Genomic DNA, 16,118 nt, shown 5'->3' with positions numbered 1-16,118 from the left:
AATTAAAATTACGAGCACGGGAAACACAGATCCCGGAACACAACAGAGGTTTGATCAGTGGCGTAGGAGAAGTAGACACCCATGTTAAACGGTAACATCCGCCGTTATGTCTTGATCAGTTATAAATAATCTGTATGTATATTCTTATAAGATAATGTGAATTGAAAACAGAACGATATGAACAATACAGTGAAATTTATACTTTGAATCATTCATTCATATAGCTTTTGAGTCAGACAAAACTAATTCATTCGGTGGTCGAAGGTTTCTATTACGCTACACCTCCAAGCCCTAACTGAAGTTTTCCACTTCGATTCTTAGAAATTGCATGCCAGAGTTATGGTATTATTCAAACTTAACCGTAAACACAGTACTAGTTAGTGTGTTACAGGACGCGGAAGGTCAGTGGTAGAACATTCGCTTCGTAACCTGGAGGTCGTAAGTTCGAGACCACTTGCGTCGTGACAGGGTAAAAACCAAGACATACGTAGTGGTTGCTCCTTTGCTAGCGCTTGCAGGGCCGTAACTGCCGATGAGGCAGACGAGGCAACTGCCTCGTCTGATTTTTTGGCAAAAAAGAAAATAAAATTATATAAATGTTATATTATAGGATATATGTTTAAAATGAAGACAAGCACCTTTGTCTTTGACACCATATTACGATTCTTTACATAGTACAAATGAAACACAAACATGATAAATTGGGATTTAAAAAGTGTCATTTTCAGTCGTAAAGTCAATCGGCGGCCCCCAATCCCCTGCCTCCCCTGATTTAGAACCCTACTTACGGCCCTGGCTTGGCATTTTGAAATCTTTCGGATATGACCTTAACAAGAACCCCATGGGCCTAGAATCGCTCTTCTGATACATTGTAGAACAGGCAAAAATTCTCACTAACCAAGATTCATCAATTAACAAAGTTTGATGATGTTAAGTCAAATAGTACCTGAAAATTTAAATGTAACTGTCCAAAAGTAGGTCACGGTGACTTACTTTTGGTCGACACACTGACGACTCAAGATGCATCAACTGACAAGTCAAATAGTATTCAAATATAGCCGTCAAATTCCAAAAGAATGCCACAGTGACCTACTTTTTGGTTGACACACTCCAAAGATTCAAGATGCATCAACCGACAAAGTTTGATAATTGAAGTCAAATAGTATCTGAAATATTCAGATATAAACGTCAAATTCCAAAAGTAGCTCACAGTGACCTACTTTTTGGTCGACACACTCTGAAGATTCAAGACCCATCAACTGACAAAGTTTGATGATTGTAAGTCAAATAGTATCTGAAATATTCAAATATAGCCGTCAAAATCCAAAAAAAATAGGTCACGGTGACCTACTTTTTAGTCAACACACTCTGAAGACTCAACATGCATCTACTGACAAAGTTTGATAATCCTAGTTTTCATAATGTCCATAATATGCATTTAAAATTGAAAATGTGAAATTTGAATGTCTGCAAAATTCAAAACGTAGGTCACTGTGACCTACTTTTTTTTATATAAATATGTTTCGAGGCCTTTAGACGCATCAACTTACTAGGTTTGATGATTCTAAACCTCTCGGTATCTGAAATAACCTAAAATGTATTCATAAATGATTAGCCATAAAATTCAGAAAGTAGGTCATGGTGACATACTTTTCACATGATGCAGTTCAAGGTCCCATGATCCATCAACTGACAACTTTTGATGATCATAGACTCAAAATTGTCCAAGATATGCATCAAAATCCATTTAATAAAGTGACCTTGATACCACACCCTTTGCCCCATGACGATGCCTTGAACAATTTTTTATCTACAACCTATCCTCATCTTTATGCATAAGTTTGGTGATAATTTGCCCAGTGGTTCTTGAGAAGAAGATTTTTTAGCAACCACTACTTTTGTTTGCATTTTCCTAATTATCTCCCCTTGTTAAAGGGTCACAACCTAGTTTTCGTACAAATGAAAGCCCTTGGGCCAAGGATACTCTATCACAAATTTGACAAAAATTGGCCAAGGGGTTCTTGAGATATAGCCCTTTTTCCAAAAAGTTGACGCACACCTCACGCCAGACATATGGCCATATGATTAGCTCTTTGAGTCTTCGGTTCAGAGGAGCTAAAAACAGAGGTCTCGTGTCGCGGCAGGCGTTGTCACGTTACAGAACCCTCACTGCTAAGGTCCTGAGCGCCAAGTACAACTGATGACGTCTCAGTATGCCTGAAAAATTCTCGACGGGGCGTACAACAAGCAACTAGAAAGTGTGCTCTCCTCTCCTTCTACTGAAATGGAAAACATGGGACAGTTAGATAAATACAAAAAACCTTTTAGAGGTTAATTCTTATTTCAACATCGGGAGAAACTCTGTACGTTTGTAATAGAATTGCTCCATCACTTGTAATAATGTAGTGGCGAGGAAATCGATCAAATGTTAAAGTTTCGGCTGATATTCCATTACATATATGTATAATTTCCAATGATTAAATGACAATCCTTATGCTCACATCGTAACAGAATCTGACCTAGGTACAGAATGTTGATATGCTTCCCACGTTTCTGTTAGGATTATGTAAACGCATACTGATGAAAAAGATACAGACATGACCCAAGAGACGGTCCAGTTTCATTTGAAAGCAAATGATGAAGAAGGAATGATGTCGATGGGAGATTACGATATACATATGATGACCGAACACAGTTCATGAAGTAATATTATATTTGAATGCTTAGTAGAAACATGGGATTGTTGGTACAAAAAATACTGCTACCTGGTTAAGCTTTACAGATGTGTTAGTATTTATATGATTACCTTGCAGTAACACAGTGTAGGGTGGGGATGGACCTCCAGCCTCATTCCTATTTCGTCTTCCCCCTAGGGATAGACCAAGAGATTGATTAATTGATTGAGGTTTTACGCCGTTTTGGCAATTACGGCGGTTAACTAATTGAATGATGTTTGATTGTGAGTGTTTGAGTTTCCCTGACGTCCCCCAGTGGGCCTACTCTTTTTCGAACATCAGGGAAACGATTTTTTGCGTGCCAAGGGGGTTGTGATCCTTGACACGGGACACCCTTTAACGTCCCATCCGACGGACATAAAAGTTAAAAATATATAAACAATATAAAAAAAAAAAATTCGTGTATATAAACAGTTGTATTATAAAAGTTTTCTTATTATTCTATAAACTCGATGATTGCCGATATTTGTAAAAAGTTTTTTCATTCATTGTACACTATTAGAAAATCTATTTTGTATGGGCGTAAAATCACTACATTCTAAAAGAATATGATATATAGTTAATGGACAGTCACAAGATATGCATTCAGGCTGAGGTTCTCTGTTTAGTAGGTACATGTACGAATGGGTCAATTTTGAATGTCCGATGCGTATTCTTAAAATAATCACATCGTCTTGACGTTTCATTACGATATTAGACGATTTGTCTACTTTGTTTTGAATAGAATAAAGTTTGCTTGTGTCACAGAAATCCCAATAGATTTGCCAAAGAGAATTTACATATAGTTTTATGAAATATTTAAAATCGGTGTATGGAATTTTGAAGTGTACACTATCACCTTGAAGTGCATTTTTGGCCGCTTTGTCCGCTTTGATGTTGCCATGGATACCAATGTGACTTGGGATCCAGCAGAACTCAACTATTTTACCATGCTTAGTTAAAAGATAGTACCGGTGTAAGATATCTAAAGGATATGGATGATCAATATTCATGTTGTTTATTGACTGACGACATGATAGGGTGTCTGAGGAAATAGTAAAATGTTTGTCAATAGAAGTTTTTATGTATCCAAACGTAAGCTGAATAGCCTTTACTTCGGCGGTATAAATTGTTGCTTCATTTGGGAGTCGTGCAAAGAAAACGTCGTTTGTGATTACTGCAGCAGCAGCGACTTTATTTTGGTTTTTTGAACCATCTGTGTAGATATCAGTTGTAGTATGTTTGGATTGTTTTATGTCGGATAATTTTTGCTTGAAAATGGCGGAATTTGTTTTAGATTTTTTTAAATTCAGTGAGTGATGTATCTACTTTGGGTTTTAGTAGTTTCCATGGAGGTATTTCAGAAGGTGATGAGGGTTTTACGATGTCCAAAGGTAAGTTAGAATCAACGTACAGTCAAAACTGCCATAGCGACCCACTGTATTAAGCGACTCACTGTCGTATGTGACCATAAAAAGTCCCCCCAAGACGTTACTCTATATATTGTACCTGTATTAAACGACCACCTGTCTGACGCGACAAACGACCATGATTTTTACCTTTTCGTTTATTTTCACGAAATTTTACCTCTATTTAAAGACTGTACATTTTTGGATTTCAACGTGATTACTACTTTCGATTTCGGTTGAGCCGACTATTCTGGGAATTATCGCCCCTAACACTTTCGATTTTAAACGCACGACTATTCTGGGAATTATCGTCCCTAACACTTTCGTTTTAATACGCACAGTTTGGCGGTGATGTTGTTTAGTCGGCCCTCTGAATAAATTACTATTAGACCCAAGCTGTCAACATGCAGTGCCGTGTGCAAGGTGAAGATAACGAACAGTGATCAATCTCATAACTCCTATAAGCAATACAAAATAGATAGTTGGGAAAACACGGACCCCTGGACACACCAGAGGTGAGATCAGGTGCCTAGGAGGAGTAAGCATCCCCTGTTGGTTAATTAATAAAACCCGAGTTGTTTATTTAACAAAATTAAGGATCAGGGAATCAAGGCCGGTGTATTTGAAGATGTGAATTTCGACAAACTTTAAGAAGTGCCGAGTAGGCTAGATCGGAAATGAAAATCTACCACTTGTTATACCATTATGTTCAACAGAGGGAAAATTCTGTCCGATTGTGATATAAATCAGATAAATATTATGCTTAGGACTGAAATTTTAAACGGAGCATTCGCAATTTTCCTGCATGAGATGCTCGAGGTTTCCAGAATAATGATCGGAACTAGCGGCTCACTTCGACATGTCCCGAATATTTGACACGTCCGAGTTCAATAAAGTTGCCTGGTTTTACGATGTCCAAAGGTAAGTTAAAATCAACGTACACATGTATATGTTGTTTTTTAACTCGTAGACCGATTGATCTTATGCACTTTTTATACGCCCGTCTTAAGACGGGACGTATTATGGTATGGCGTTCATGTCCGTCCGTCTGTCCGTCCGTCTGTTAGCTTTTTCGTGTCCGACCCGTAACTTAAATACTACAAGGCCTAGAATCATCAAACTTTGTCTGTAGATACATCTTGGGTAGAAGGTGTGTCGCACATTAAAACCAGGTCACTGTGACTTTTCATTAAGAAGATATGGCCGTATATGGCAAAAGCTTCTCCGGCTCATAACTTGAAAACTATTAGACCTAGAATCACCAAAATTGGTCAACTAATGCATCTTAGGTAGAAGGTGTGTCGCATCCTACTTTAAGGTCACTGTGACATTTAATTAAGGTGATATAAAAAAATGTTTTAATGGGTACAATCTATACTGTTAACAATATGTGACGGGCGTATCATGTGCCGTGGCGGTGCACTTTATTGTTTTTGTCATATAAATGTTCAAACTGCGGATGGAAAACGCAGTTAAATGCAGGATTGTCAATGTTGGCTTTTAATTTAACAATATATTGTAATATAAGTTTTATTCTACGTAGATCGAAAAGTGGTTCGTTGGCCTCAACATATAAACTATCTACAGGAGAGGTTCGAAAAGCTCCTGTGCACAGTCGAAGTCCTTGATGGTGAACTGCATCGAGGGCTTTGATATAGGATGTTCTTGCAGCACCATATACTATACAGCCGTAGTCTAGTTTAGACCGGATTAGAGAGCGATACAAATTTAGAAGAGTATTTTTATCTGCTCCCCATTTTGTGTTTGCAACAACTTTAATTATATCAAGAGCTTTTGTACATTTCTCTTTGAGCATTGCTATATGAGGAATAAAAGAAAGTTTATTTTCAAAAATGACACCTAAGAACTTAAATTCTTTTACAACTTTAATTGGAGTACCATCTAATTGCAATTGAGGATCATCGTGTTGTTTCCACTTAGAACAGAAATGCATGCATGCAGTTTTAGTTTTGGAAAATTTAAAACCATTTACAGCAGCCAATTTTGGATTTTGTTTAGACATAACTGTAGTTTTCGCTCAGTGGAGTTCATGTTTTTAGATTTATAACAGAACACAAAGACTTCGACAGATAAACGTCCATGAAAGTCGTTTTTAAGAAGATCAGCTAGACTGTTTATTTTTATACTAAATAATGTAACCGATAAAATACTTCCTTGTGGCACGCCCATTTCTTGTTCGAAATTGTCTGAAAATGTAGATCCTAGGCGAACATTGAAATGTCTATCACTTTAAAAAGATTTGATGAAGTTTGGTAAATGCCCTTTAAGGCCTATATTATGAAGATCTTTTAAGATACGGTATTTCCATCTGGTATCGTATGCTTTTTCTAAATCAAAAAATATATAGACGACATGCTCTTTGTTAACAAAGGCATCTCGGATATAGGTTTCAAGTCTTACTAACTGGTCCATTGTGCTTAAGTTTTTCCTGAAACCACATTGTATATCAGTTAGAATGTTATTGGTTTCGAGACACCATACCAAGCGTTCATTGATCATCCGTTCCATGAGTTTACATACACAGCTTGTTAAGGCTATTGGTCGATAATTATTGGGATCTGAGTGATCCTTTCCATGTTTTGGAATAGGAATAATTGTAGCCTGTGACCAGGAAGATGGGAAATTACCACTTTCCCAGATCATGTTAAAAATTTGCAGAAGACATTCTTTGGTAGGTTTAAGAAGATGTTTTATGATTTGATAATGGATCTGATCCGGGCCTACAGCTGTATCATGAGACTTTTCTAGAGATTTCAACAACTCATCATAAGTAAATGGTTCGTTATAACACCCACTGGTTTCAGATGTAAAATCCAGTGTTTTCTGTTCTTTACTTTTGTTCGAAATAACATTTGGACTCATGTTGTCTTTTGACGAGTTTTTAGAAATAGAATTAGCTATACTATTAGATATATCTTTTTTATCTGTGACTATTTGATTTCCTACCTTTAGGTGTTGATATTTTTTCCGGAACCTTTTCCTTTTATTTTCCTTATCGCATTCCAAACTTTACTCATAGGAGTATGCGAATTGAGATTGATACAAATGTTTTCCACGATTTTCGTTTATTTATAATTATGGTTCTACGAGCCTTTGCTCGATATATGCGAAAATTAGTCAGATTTAAGAAAGTTGATGATCTAAATAGTATTTCTGCTTTTTTGTGAGCTTTAATTGCTTCACTGCATTCCTCTATAAACCAGGTTTTGTTTTATTTTAGTAGAATTTGTCGAGGTCTTAGGTATGCATTTATTTGCTATTTGTAATAAAGTTTCAGAAAATTTTTGAATGGGGTCTGGGTGGTTTTCTAACTTTTTAAATACGATATCTTGCAGACATAGAGCTTCGAAACATGACATTTGCTTTAAAAATAATAGGGAAATGGTCGCTTCCGCACAGATCATCATGTACAGATCAGTTTAAATCCAAAAGTAAAGAGGGATCAACTGAACACAGCCCCCCCCCCCCCCCCCCCCTCGGAGTAATACTAATTTTGGACAATTGTCTTTCATTTGTTGCCTCATGAAAAGGTGAAGATAACGAACATCGATCAATCTCGTAACTCCTATAAGCAATACAAATTAGAGAGTTGAGCAAAAACGGACCCCTGAATATACCAGAGGTGGGAGTACCTCATATTTTAAGACTTCGTTCTGGTTTGATAGTTTGAAAGAACCGAGGGCAATGCGTTGTCATATTTCTCTAGTGTTCTTTAAAACTGTCTCATTTCTAGATCAACGATAATTCCTTGAATTCATAACACACACAAAAAATGTCAAAACTCTAATCGGAATATTGATATATTCTAATAGCTCAAAATGAGTATCCATAAACTTTCATAAAACTATGAAGCAGTATTTTTTACATGAATAAAACAAGAGGGTGTTTTATCAGTTATTATACCCCCCGAACGAAGTTCTGGGGGGTATATAGGAATCACTCTGTCTGTCTGTCTGTCCGTCTGTCTGTCTGTGCAGATTCGTGTCCGGGCCATAACTTCTTTGTTCTTTGACTTAGGCATACCATATTTGGCACACAGGTAGATCACCATGAGACGATGTGTCAAGTACCTTCATGACCTCTATATGACCTTGACCCTTGACCTCAAGGTCAAAATTAAAGGTTTTTTACAATGGATTCGTGTCCGGGCCATAACTTCTTTGTTCTTTGACATAGGCATACCATATTTGACACATGAATGTATCACCATGAGACGATGTGTCATGTACCTTCATGACCTCCATATGACCTTGACCTCAAGGTCAAAATTAAAGGTTTTTACAATGGATTCGTGTCCGGGCCATAACTTCTTTGTTCTTTGACATAGGCATACCATATTTGACACATGAGTGTATCACCATGAGACGATGTGTCATGTACCTTCATGACCTCCATATGACCTTGACCTCAAGGTCAAAAGTAAAGGTTTTTACAATGGATTCGTGTCCGGGCCATAACTTCTTTGTTCTTTGACATAGGCATACCATATTTGACACATGAGTGTATCACCATGAGACGATGTGTCAAGTACCTTCATGACCTCTATATGACCTTGATCCTTGACCTCAAGGTCAAAATTAAAGGTTTTTTACAATGGATTTGTGTCCGGGCCATAACTTCTTTGTTCTTTGACATAGGCATACCATATTTGACACATGAGTGTATGACCATGAGACGATGTGTCATGTACATTCATGACCTCTTTATGACCTTGACCTTTGATCTCAAGGTCAAAATTATAGGTTGATGCCATGGATTTTTGTTCGGACTATATCTTCCATTTTCTTCTACAAATGCATACCATATTTTTACACTCAGGAAAGAGGTAATTTATACCTATTAACAACACCCTTTGGGAGATTGGGGTAAGCGGGGGGTATTCTTAGTGAGCATTGCTCACAGTACATCTTGTTAAGTTACCATTTCGACACTATGATGTGAGGTGGTTCACTGGTTAAAACAAACAACCAACCATATTGATTGATTGATTGACTGTTATTTACGTCCCATCGCATAGCTCAGTGGTACAGCGTTCGCTTCGTAACCTGAGGAGTCGTGAGTTCGAGTCCCGCTTGTGCTATGGCCGCGTCAAACCTAAGACGTTAAAATAGGTAGTGATTGCTCCTTCGCTAAAAGCTCGGCATTTCGAAGTGAGAACCACGGGTCTTTCAGATATGACCTTTAAAACCCAGGACCTGTGTCTCGGCAGGCGTAGACAGGATAAAGAACCCTCACTGCTGCGGCCTTGAGCGCTAATCATAAGTCTAAATTTGTGGCAGTTGACCTACAGCTGGTGATATCTCAATATGAGTGAAAAATCCTCGACGGGACGTAAAACAACAACCTGGATGGCTGTTTGTTTTACGTCCCTTGGAGAATATTTCGCCCATACTGTGACGTCACCAGATAGCGCCCAGAGTCGTACTATGCTTAGCGCACAGGACAGTAGCAGTGAGAGTTCTTAAACATGCCAACGCCTGTCGCAACACGGAACCTCCGTTTATAAAGTCTTGTCCGAAAGATCCCGTGACTCACTTCTAAAAGTGTGTGGCGAAGGAGCAATCACTACCAATGTTTACCTCTTAGGATTGACCTCATGGCACTAGTGGACCTCGAACTCACGACCGCCTAGCTACGAAGCAACTGAGCTACCGCGACCAGTTAATTGGGACTTATATTCACCAAGGTGCAACTTTATCGTAACTTTAAAGTTATTGACAAAAGTACACACGATGAAGTCACGTTAAAAAATGATCGTCTTGACGATTGGTCCGAAGCTGTCATTAGACTGAAGTTGCTATGGTAATACCTGTGGCAGTGCATGCAAGTATGGTGTGTAACTTTAATCGTATTCAAATGGTAAGTTTTAAATTGTAGTCGTGATTGTGAGGTTTCTCGTAAATAGATGCTTTGGACTCGACTTCCCGCTCTGTCTTACGAGACGGACATCATCCCATTGTATCAAGACTTTAACGGGATGATTAAGTCACGTACATTGCGGGCAACTAAGGACAATGCTCCTGGATATTTCACATATAGTGGGAGTTAATGGACCCTCAGTGATAGCTTTTTATAAATATTGCATAGCTACTCTATTTGTCTATCGATAATCAAACAATACTTTATCGTTAAACAATATACAGTGAATCAATACTTTGATGACTGACAAAAGAATGTAGAATTAGAGATAGTGACTCTTTAAATGGCAAATGAAATATACTTAAAATAAATATAATGTACAAGTTGCAATCTGCATATACGATAAATCAGATTTATTCCTAACGTAGCTCCATTCTCCTGTAACTTATCAATATTAATGGTTGAAAGTTTAAAAAAACTGTATTAATTTCCACTCAATATAGTTTAACTTAATTGATAACCAAAGAAAATGTGCATGTTGCCACCTTTTTTAAAATGTCAGTCATACCAAAACAGAAGTGTAGGTCAACATGAGAAAATCACACATTTTCGTAAATCATAATAATAAGAATAGATAAAAACTTGTTCAAATGACAAATTTGAAATGTCAACAGTTTAGAAAAACTGCTAAATTATATATAAGTATGTATAAATACATTGTGGATATTAGGGAAATCATTGTATAATAGACATACAGGAGAGGAGATACTAGCATAGGAGTTATTGCCCTTGACAGCATTTTAAAATTATAAATAATTGATTATCTATGGAAAATATAAACGTTTTCACTAGTAATAGTGCACCAATTATTTTTTTATGCAGTAAATAAAATTCATTTAAGAGGTATATTTCTACCATGCGCAAAGTTTTATTAAATAAAGATTATTGCAAAACATATTACATCACATGATGCGATCTGCCTTAAAAATCGGTGTTTATGTTATTTAATTTTGAGAAGCGGTTTATTCTGATCTTGGCAGGTACTTTTTCTGTTCTTGGTAGGCAATTTATTGTTCTTTACTGGTGATTCACTCAATCTATTCTGTTCTTGGCAGGCGGTTTGTTTTGTTCTTTCCAGCCGGTTTTTTGTTCGTTACAGGTGGTTTGTTTTGTTCTTGGTAGGCGGTTATGTTCTTTGATTCCTGGCGGGTGATCGATTAGGTATAATTCCAAGGTGAAAATGTAAATGCAATATTAACTTCTACACGCATAACAACAGGGACCACGATTTGTAACCGGCAGATGGTATACCCGGGGAATTTTGGGTGTCACAAAATTAGAAAACTTGATTGTAATAAAACTTATCATTTTCTTCATCTAAAGAAAAAACATGATTGTCTTGAATGGCCCTCTGTCGAGGCGCATCCAGATATTTTTTTTCAAGGTGAGGGATGGTTTTGTACCTTAGATGTATTATTTGTACTTAAACGGGGACTGTGTTTACCATCATGGGACAGTGTAGCCTTTGTGGTTGAATATTCCTTGCAAAAGAGTACCCAGCCCATGTAATCCCTTCAGATCCTGGACTTTATTGTAGAAATTGCCAAACATTAGACATTCAACAGACGTAGGAGGTTTTTATGATATAAAGGACTTGTAATGATAGACCTAGCTCTTGTGAAATGTGATTAGAAACATTTATTTCTTTTTGACGTCGTTGCTGTATGATGAGAAATTTTGCACAACGCACAGATCCTTTATAAGCTCCAAACCAGACTGAGATAATACCCAGGACAGCTAATTATTGTTAATTTTTAATTGATTAGAGAGTGCAAAGGAAAAGTTCCAAGCTGTCATCAAAGGAATACAGAAGGCATTCTTCTGATGTTTTTAAGATACATTTGAAAAAAATTATGAATATCCAGGTTAACTCGATTATTGACACACACACACACACAGATATAAATCTCCGATATAATCTTCTAGAGTGCTCGACGTGGCCTCACGAAGCTACATAAATTGATGATCAGATGGATTTCAATGCAGTATGTTTCTGTGTAACATGTACTCAGTCATGTTGGTGTTTTTCGTTAGGTGTCATTTTTCGCCTGACGAGTGAGGGGAAACTATCTCCCCTTACGAAACAGCCTTTAGAGAAATAAATGATATTATGTGATTGAAATCCATCTGATCATCAATTTATATATATATATATATATATATATATATATATATATATATATATATATATGTATATATAATACATGTGGTGTATATTGCAAATGAGATTAAGTATTATTATCACACGTCCGGTCCGAACTGCTTTTGACACTGTCCCCGCTTGGATGACATAATTCCTGTGTTGATGCATGAAATAAAGCGTATAACTTGTTGTTCTATATTTATTTAGAATTTCTATTATAGCAAAATTAAAATGATATTGTCCCCACTGATATATTATGCAAGTTACCAGCCATAAAATTGTCAACTCGATCAATAACTACTCAAAAATATTTATATTATTACGATAAGAAAACAAAGAGATGTCCCCACTATTATCATCAACAAAGAATCAACCGCCTACTGGACAGGCCTAATATAAAATACCACGACATGCTGCGGTACCAAGCATTCTCTTTTCTTTGGAGCCATATTGAATGTAATAAATCTCAACAGCTTTACTTAATAACTTACTAAAGTGCCTCAGGATTTCTTCTCGCCCTCAGATTCAAAGAATAAAATCCAAATTCACAAACACTTCTACTTTTCATTGTAAACTGTTGAACATTCTAATAACGCTGCATCAAAATATTAGGCCTATTTTCAACGATCGTTGTTATACATGTAAGTTATACGTACCAATTTTGATGCACCAGATGCGCATTTCGACAAATAATGTCTCTTCAGTGATGCTCAACCGAAATGTTTGAAATACGAAATAACAATGAAGTTTTAAGAGCTATTTTAGGGGGGAAAACTGTGCCAAAAAAGTGGAGTCAAATTCGTCTAAGGATAAGAGCTATGCGTGAGGGAGATACTCCTTAATTTTGAAATGAATTTCTAAATTTTGTAACAGCAATTAAATATACATCCGTATTTTCAAGCTAGTAACGAAGTACTTAGCTACTGGGCTGCAGAGACCCTCGGGGACTAACAGTCCACCAGCAGAGGCCTCGACCCAGGGGTCATAATGTAAAAGTTATACGGTACCAATTTTGATGCGTCAAATGCGCATTTCGACAAATAATGTCTCTTCAGTGATGCTTAACCGAAATGTTTGAAATCCGAAATAACAATGAAGTTTTAAGAGCTATTTTAGGGAAAAACAGTGTGCCAAAAAAGTGGAGTCAAATTCGTCTAAGGATAAGAGCTATGCACGAGAGATAATCCTTGATTTTGAAATGAATTTCTAAATTTTGTAACAGCAATTAAATATACATCCGTATTTTCAAGCTACATGTTCATCTAAAAAAGACGGCGACATCAAACTTTTACCAGGAGGTCAGACCTATACACTGTACGTCAAAAAATAAATACTCGGTCAATAGTTATTTTGTTGGAATGGCAATACCATTATTAATCATAAAGTCTATTCCTTTTAAAATAATTTTCATCCATCGTTTCCTTTATAAAAAAAAAAAAAGGCCTTTGTAATATACATGAATCGATTATATGCGCACTGTTTTTCCCGCGTGTAAGGAAGATTAATAAGTGAGCCACGGATTCAAAACAAATTCAATCAGCTGTTTCTGCCATTCTGGGAATAATCTCAAAATTAAATGAAAAGACGAAAAGAAGACGTGTGAGATAAATAGAACATCTAAAATTGCGTATTTTGATATTTTGGTTTATTCAACTGGCTGATGTGTTGTAAACACGCTATATATATATATATATATATATATATATATATATATATATATATACATACATATTTTAAAGGAAGGACATGCATATCATTGATTAACTACTCTGAAGTCTAAGATATTTACTCTGTTCACATCATGCCAGTACCCTGGTCGAGTGGTTAGCATCACGCTCATAATCACACGGCCTCTCACTTCTGTCGGCGCGGGTTCGAATCCCGCTCGTGTCGGTAAGTGAGAAAGTTTCCCATTTTACTTTCGGAAGGTCAGTGGTCTCTTCCCAGGTACATTGTATCTGGGTTCTCTTTTCCACCAATAAAAACTGGGCGGCACCAGATAACTGAAAAATTGTTGAGTGTGGCGGAAAACATCAATCATTCAATCACATCATGCACGTGTTTATATGAGAGGAGCAGATTTCAATGGCAAAACTAAAAATTTAAGGGAAAACGTAAACTTCATAAGGCTGTAAACTACCTACTTGTAGATGCAGATCTGTAGCTTTCTGGGGAAAATAAAAACCTGCGATTCAAGGCGCAGAAAAATCTTACTTGAATTGACTGGTGGCTTAGCATGGCTACGTCAACAAACGAAACCATGATAGATCACTAGATATTTATAAATACTATTGTTCAAGTGCTTGAATTACATACGTGTACTTTTTTTTTCAATTAAAACGTTTTAATTCGACAAAGGGTTCTGGCTACTATTACACAGTAACACGGAATCTATTGTATGTTCTTGAATATGGAATAGTGTACAACTATTTTATATCTGATCAATCAACAAACCAGAAGGTATCAGGGTAGCAGGGGACAGTTTCGCACTATAGTATAGCCCGGTCAACTTTTTCAAAAAATGGAAATACCCCATATTTGAAGTGATATTACATGTGTAAAAATGTATACAATAATTTTAGGATGCATGTCAAATGTAGCTGAGTGCTTCATAAAAATGTTGATATACAACATGTAGGTGTCACCATGATTCCTAGCATATAGATGGGTGCAAATACGAAACTAAGACACGTAGTCAGTTGCTGAAGAAATTCAGGTGAAAACATGTAGGGTCTAGCAAAAGGTTTGTAGCTGTGAGGGAAGGTGAATGGCCCCATATGCGAGGTAGATTTTTGAGAAGGGCAGATAGGGTTCTTGATTGTGCACAGTGTCTAAATCCCCATGTTTGGTACTGTGATGGTGTGGAGGGGTGCGGATTAGCCCAAATGAGGGAAAATCAAAGCAAAAAAGGGGAACCTGCTCAGAGCATGTTTTGTGCACCAGCACCAGTATTTATAGATTACATGTAATTTAGGGTCATAATTTATTAACTACACTAATATGAAATACAAGTATGGACATAAAAGGGAAATGTGATTTTTCATTAGTCTGTCATAATCTGACTTTGGTGTATACCCCCTATCCACATGTTTCAAAACCAAAGAAACTGTCCCCTGCCACCTCAGGACAACTCGCCTCCAAGACAACTCACCCTCAAGAGATCTCGCCCCCTCATCGGGACAACTCGTCCTTTAGACAACTCGCCCTCAAGACAACTCGCCCCCTCTTCGGGACAACTCGCCCCCTCTCTCGAGATATCTCGCTCCTTCATATCATACATGTTTACAATTATTATTTTTGGTCTAAATCCAAGAGGTGTTTTAGCAGAAATTAATGAATTTCTTATATATAGTATATACATCACAGACAATAAGACGAGTTCACATAAACACCGAACTTCGTGTCTTTTTATGGAAGACGAAAGGTGTTAGTGAAAATCCAGTGTTAAATTCATCATCACTTTTATGTACATGTAAAATGTATAATTTCAGCGGAAACAAGTTAGTGTTTGGTATAGGGAGAGTATTAGATTGGTCGTCAGCTGACGTAGTATAATTATCAATAATCTGCGTCTGTTGTTAAATCTAATTCTTTGATTTCCCCCAAGCTGTTATAAATTTACTTCAAACGTTATGAGGTACTCATCATCAGAGTTCTTTACACTTTGAAATCGCCGCGTAAAAAGAATCACCCCGCGTAAAAAGAATCAATAAAGCAAAGCCGTTATAAAATTTCTAAAATGGGAATTTTATTATTTTTCAACGGGAATTAGTTGATAAACGCATTAAAAGATAATTACATGTATCAGAATATTCATGCTTCACCTTTACACTTATGTATATTATATCGATTTAAAAAAAAAATAACAAAACAACCCACTCACACCCTCCACCCACCCCTCCGATTTTCTCG

Source organism: Ostrea edulis, chromosome 2 (assembly GCF_947568905.1).
Source record: "Ostrea edulis chromosome 2, xbOstEdul1.1, whole genome shotgun sequence".
Lineage (NCBI taxonomy): Eukaryota > Metazoa > Mollusca > Bivalvia > Ostreida > Ostreidae > Ostrea > Ostrea edulis.
The sequence above is the reverse complement of the archived record's forward strand: the minus strand, read 5'-3'. Positions refer to the sequence as shown.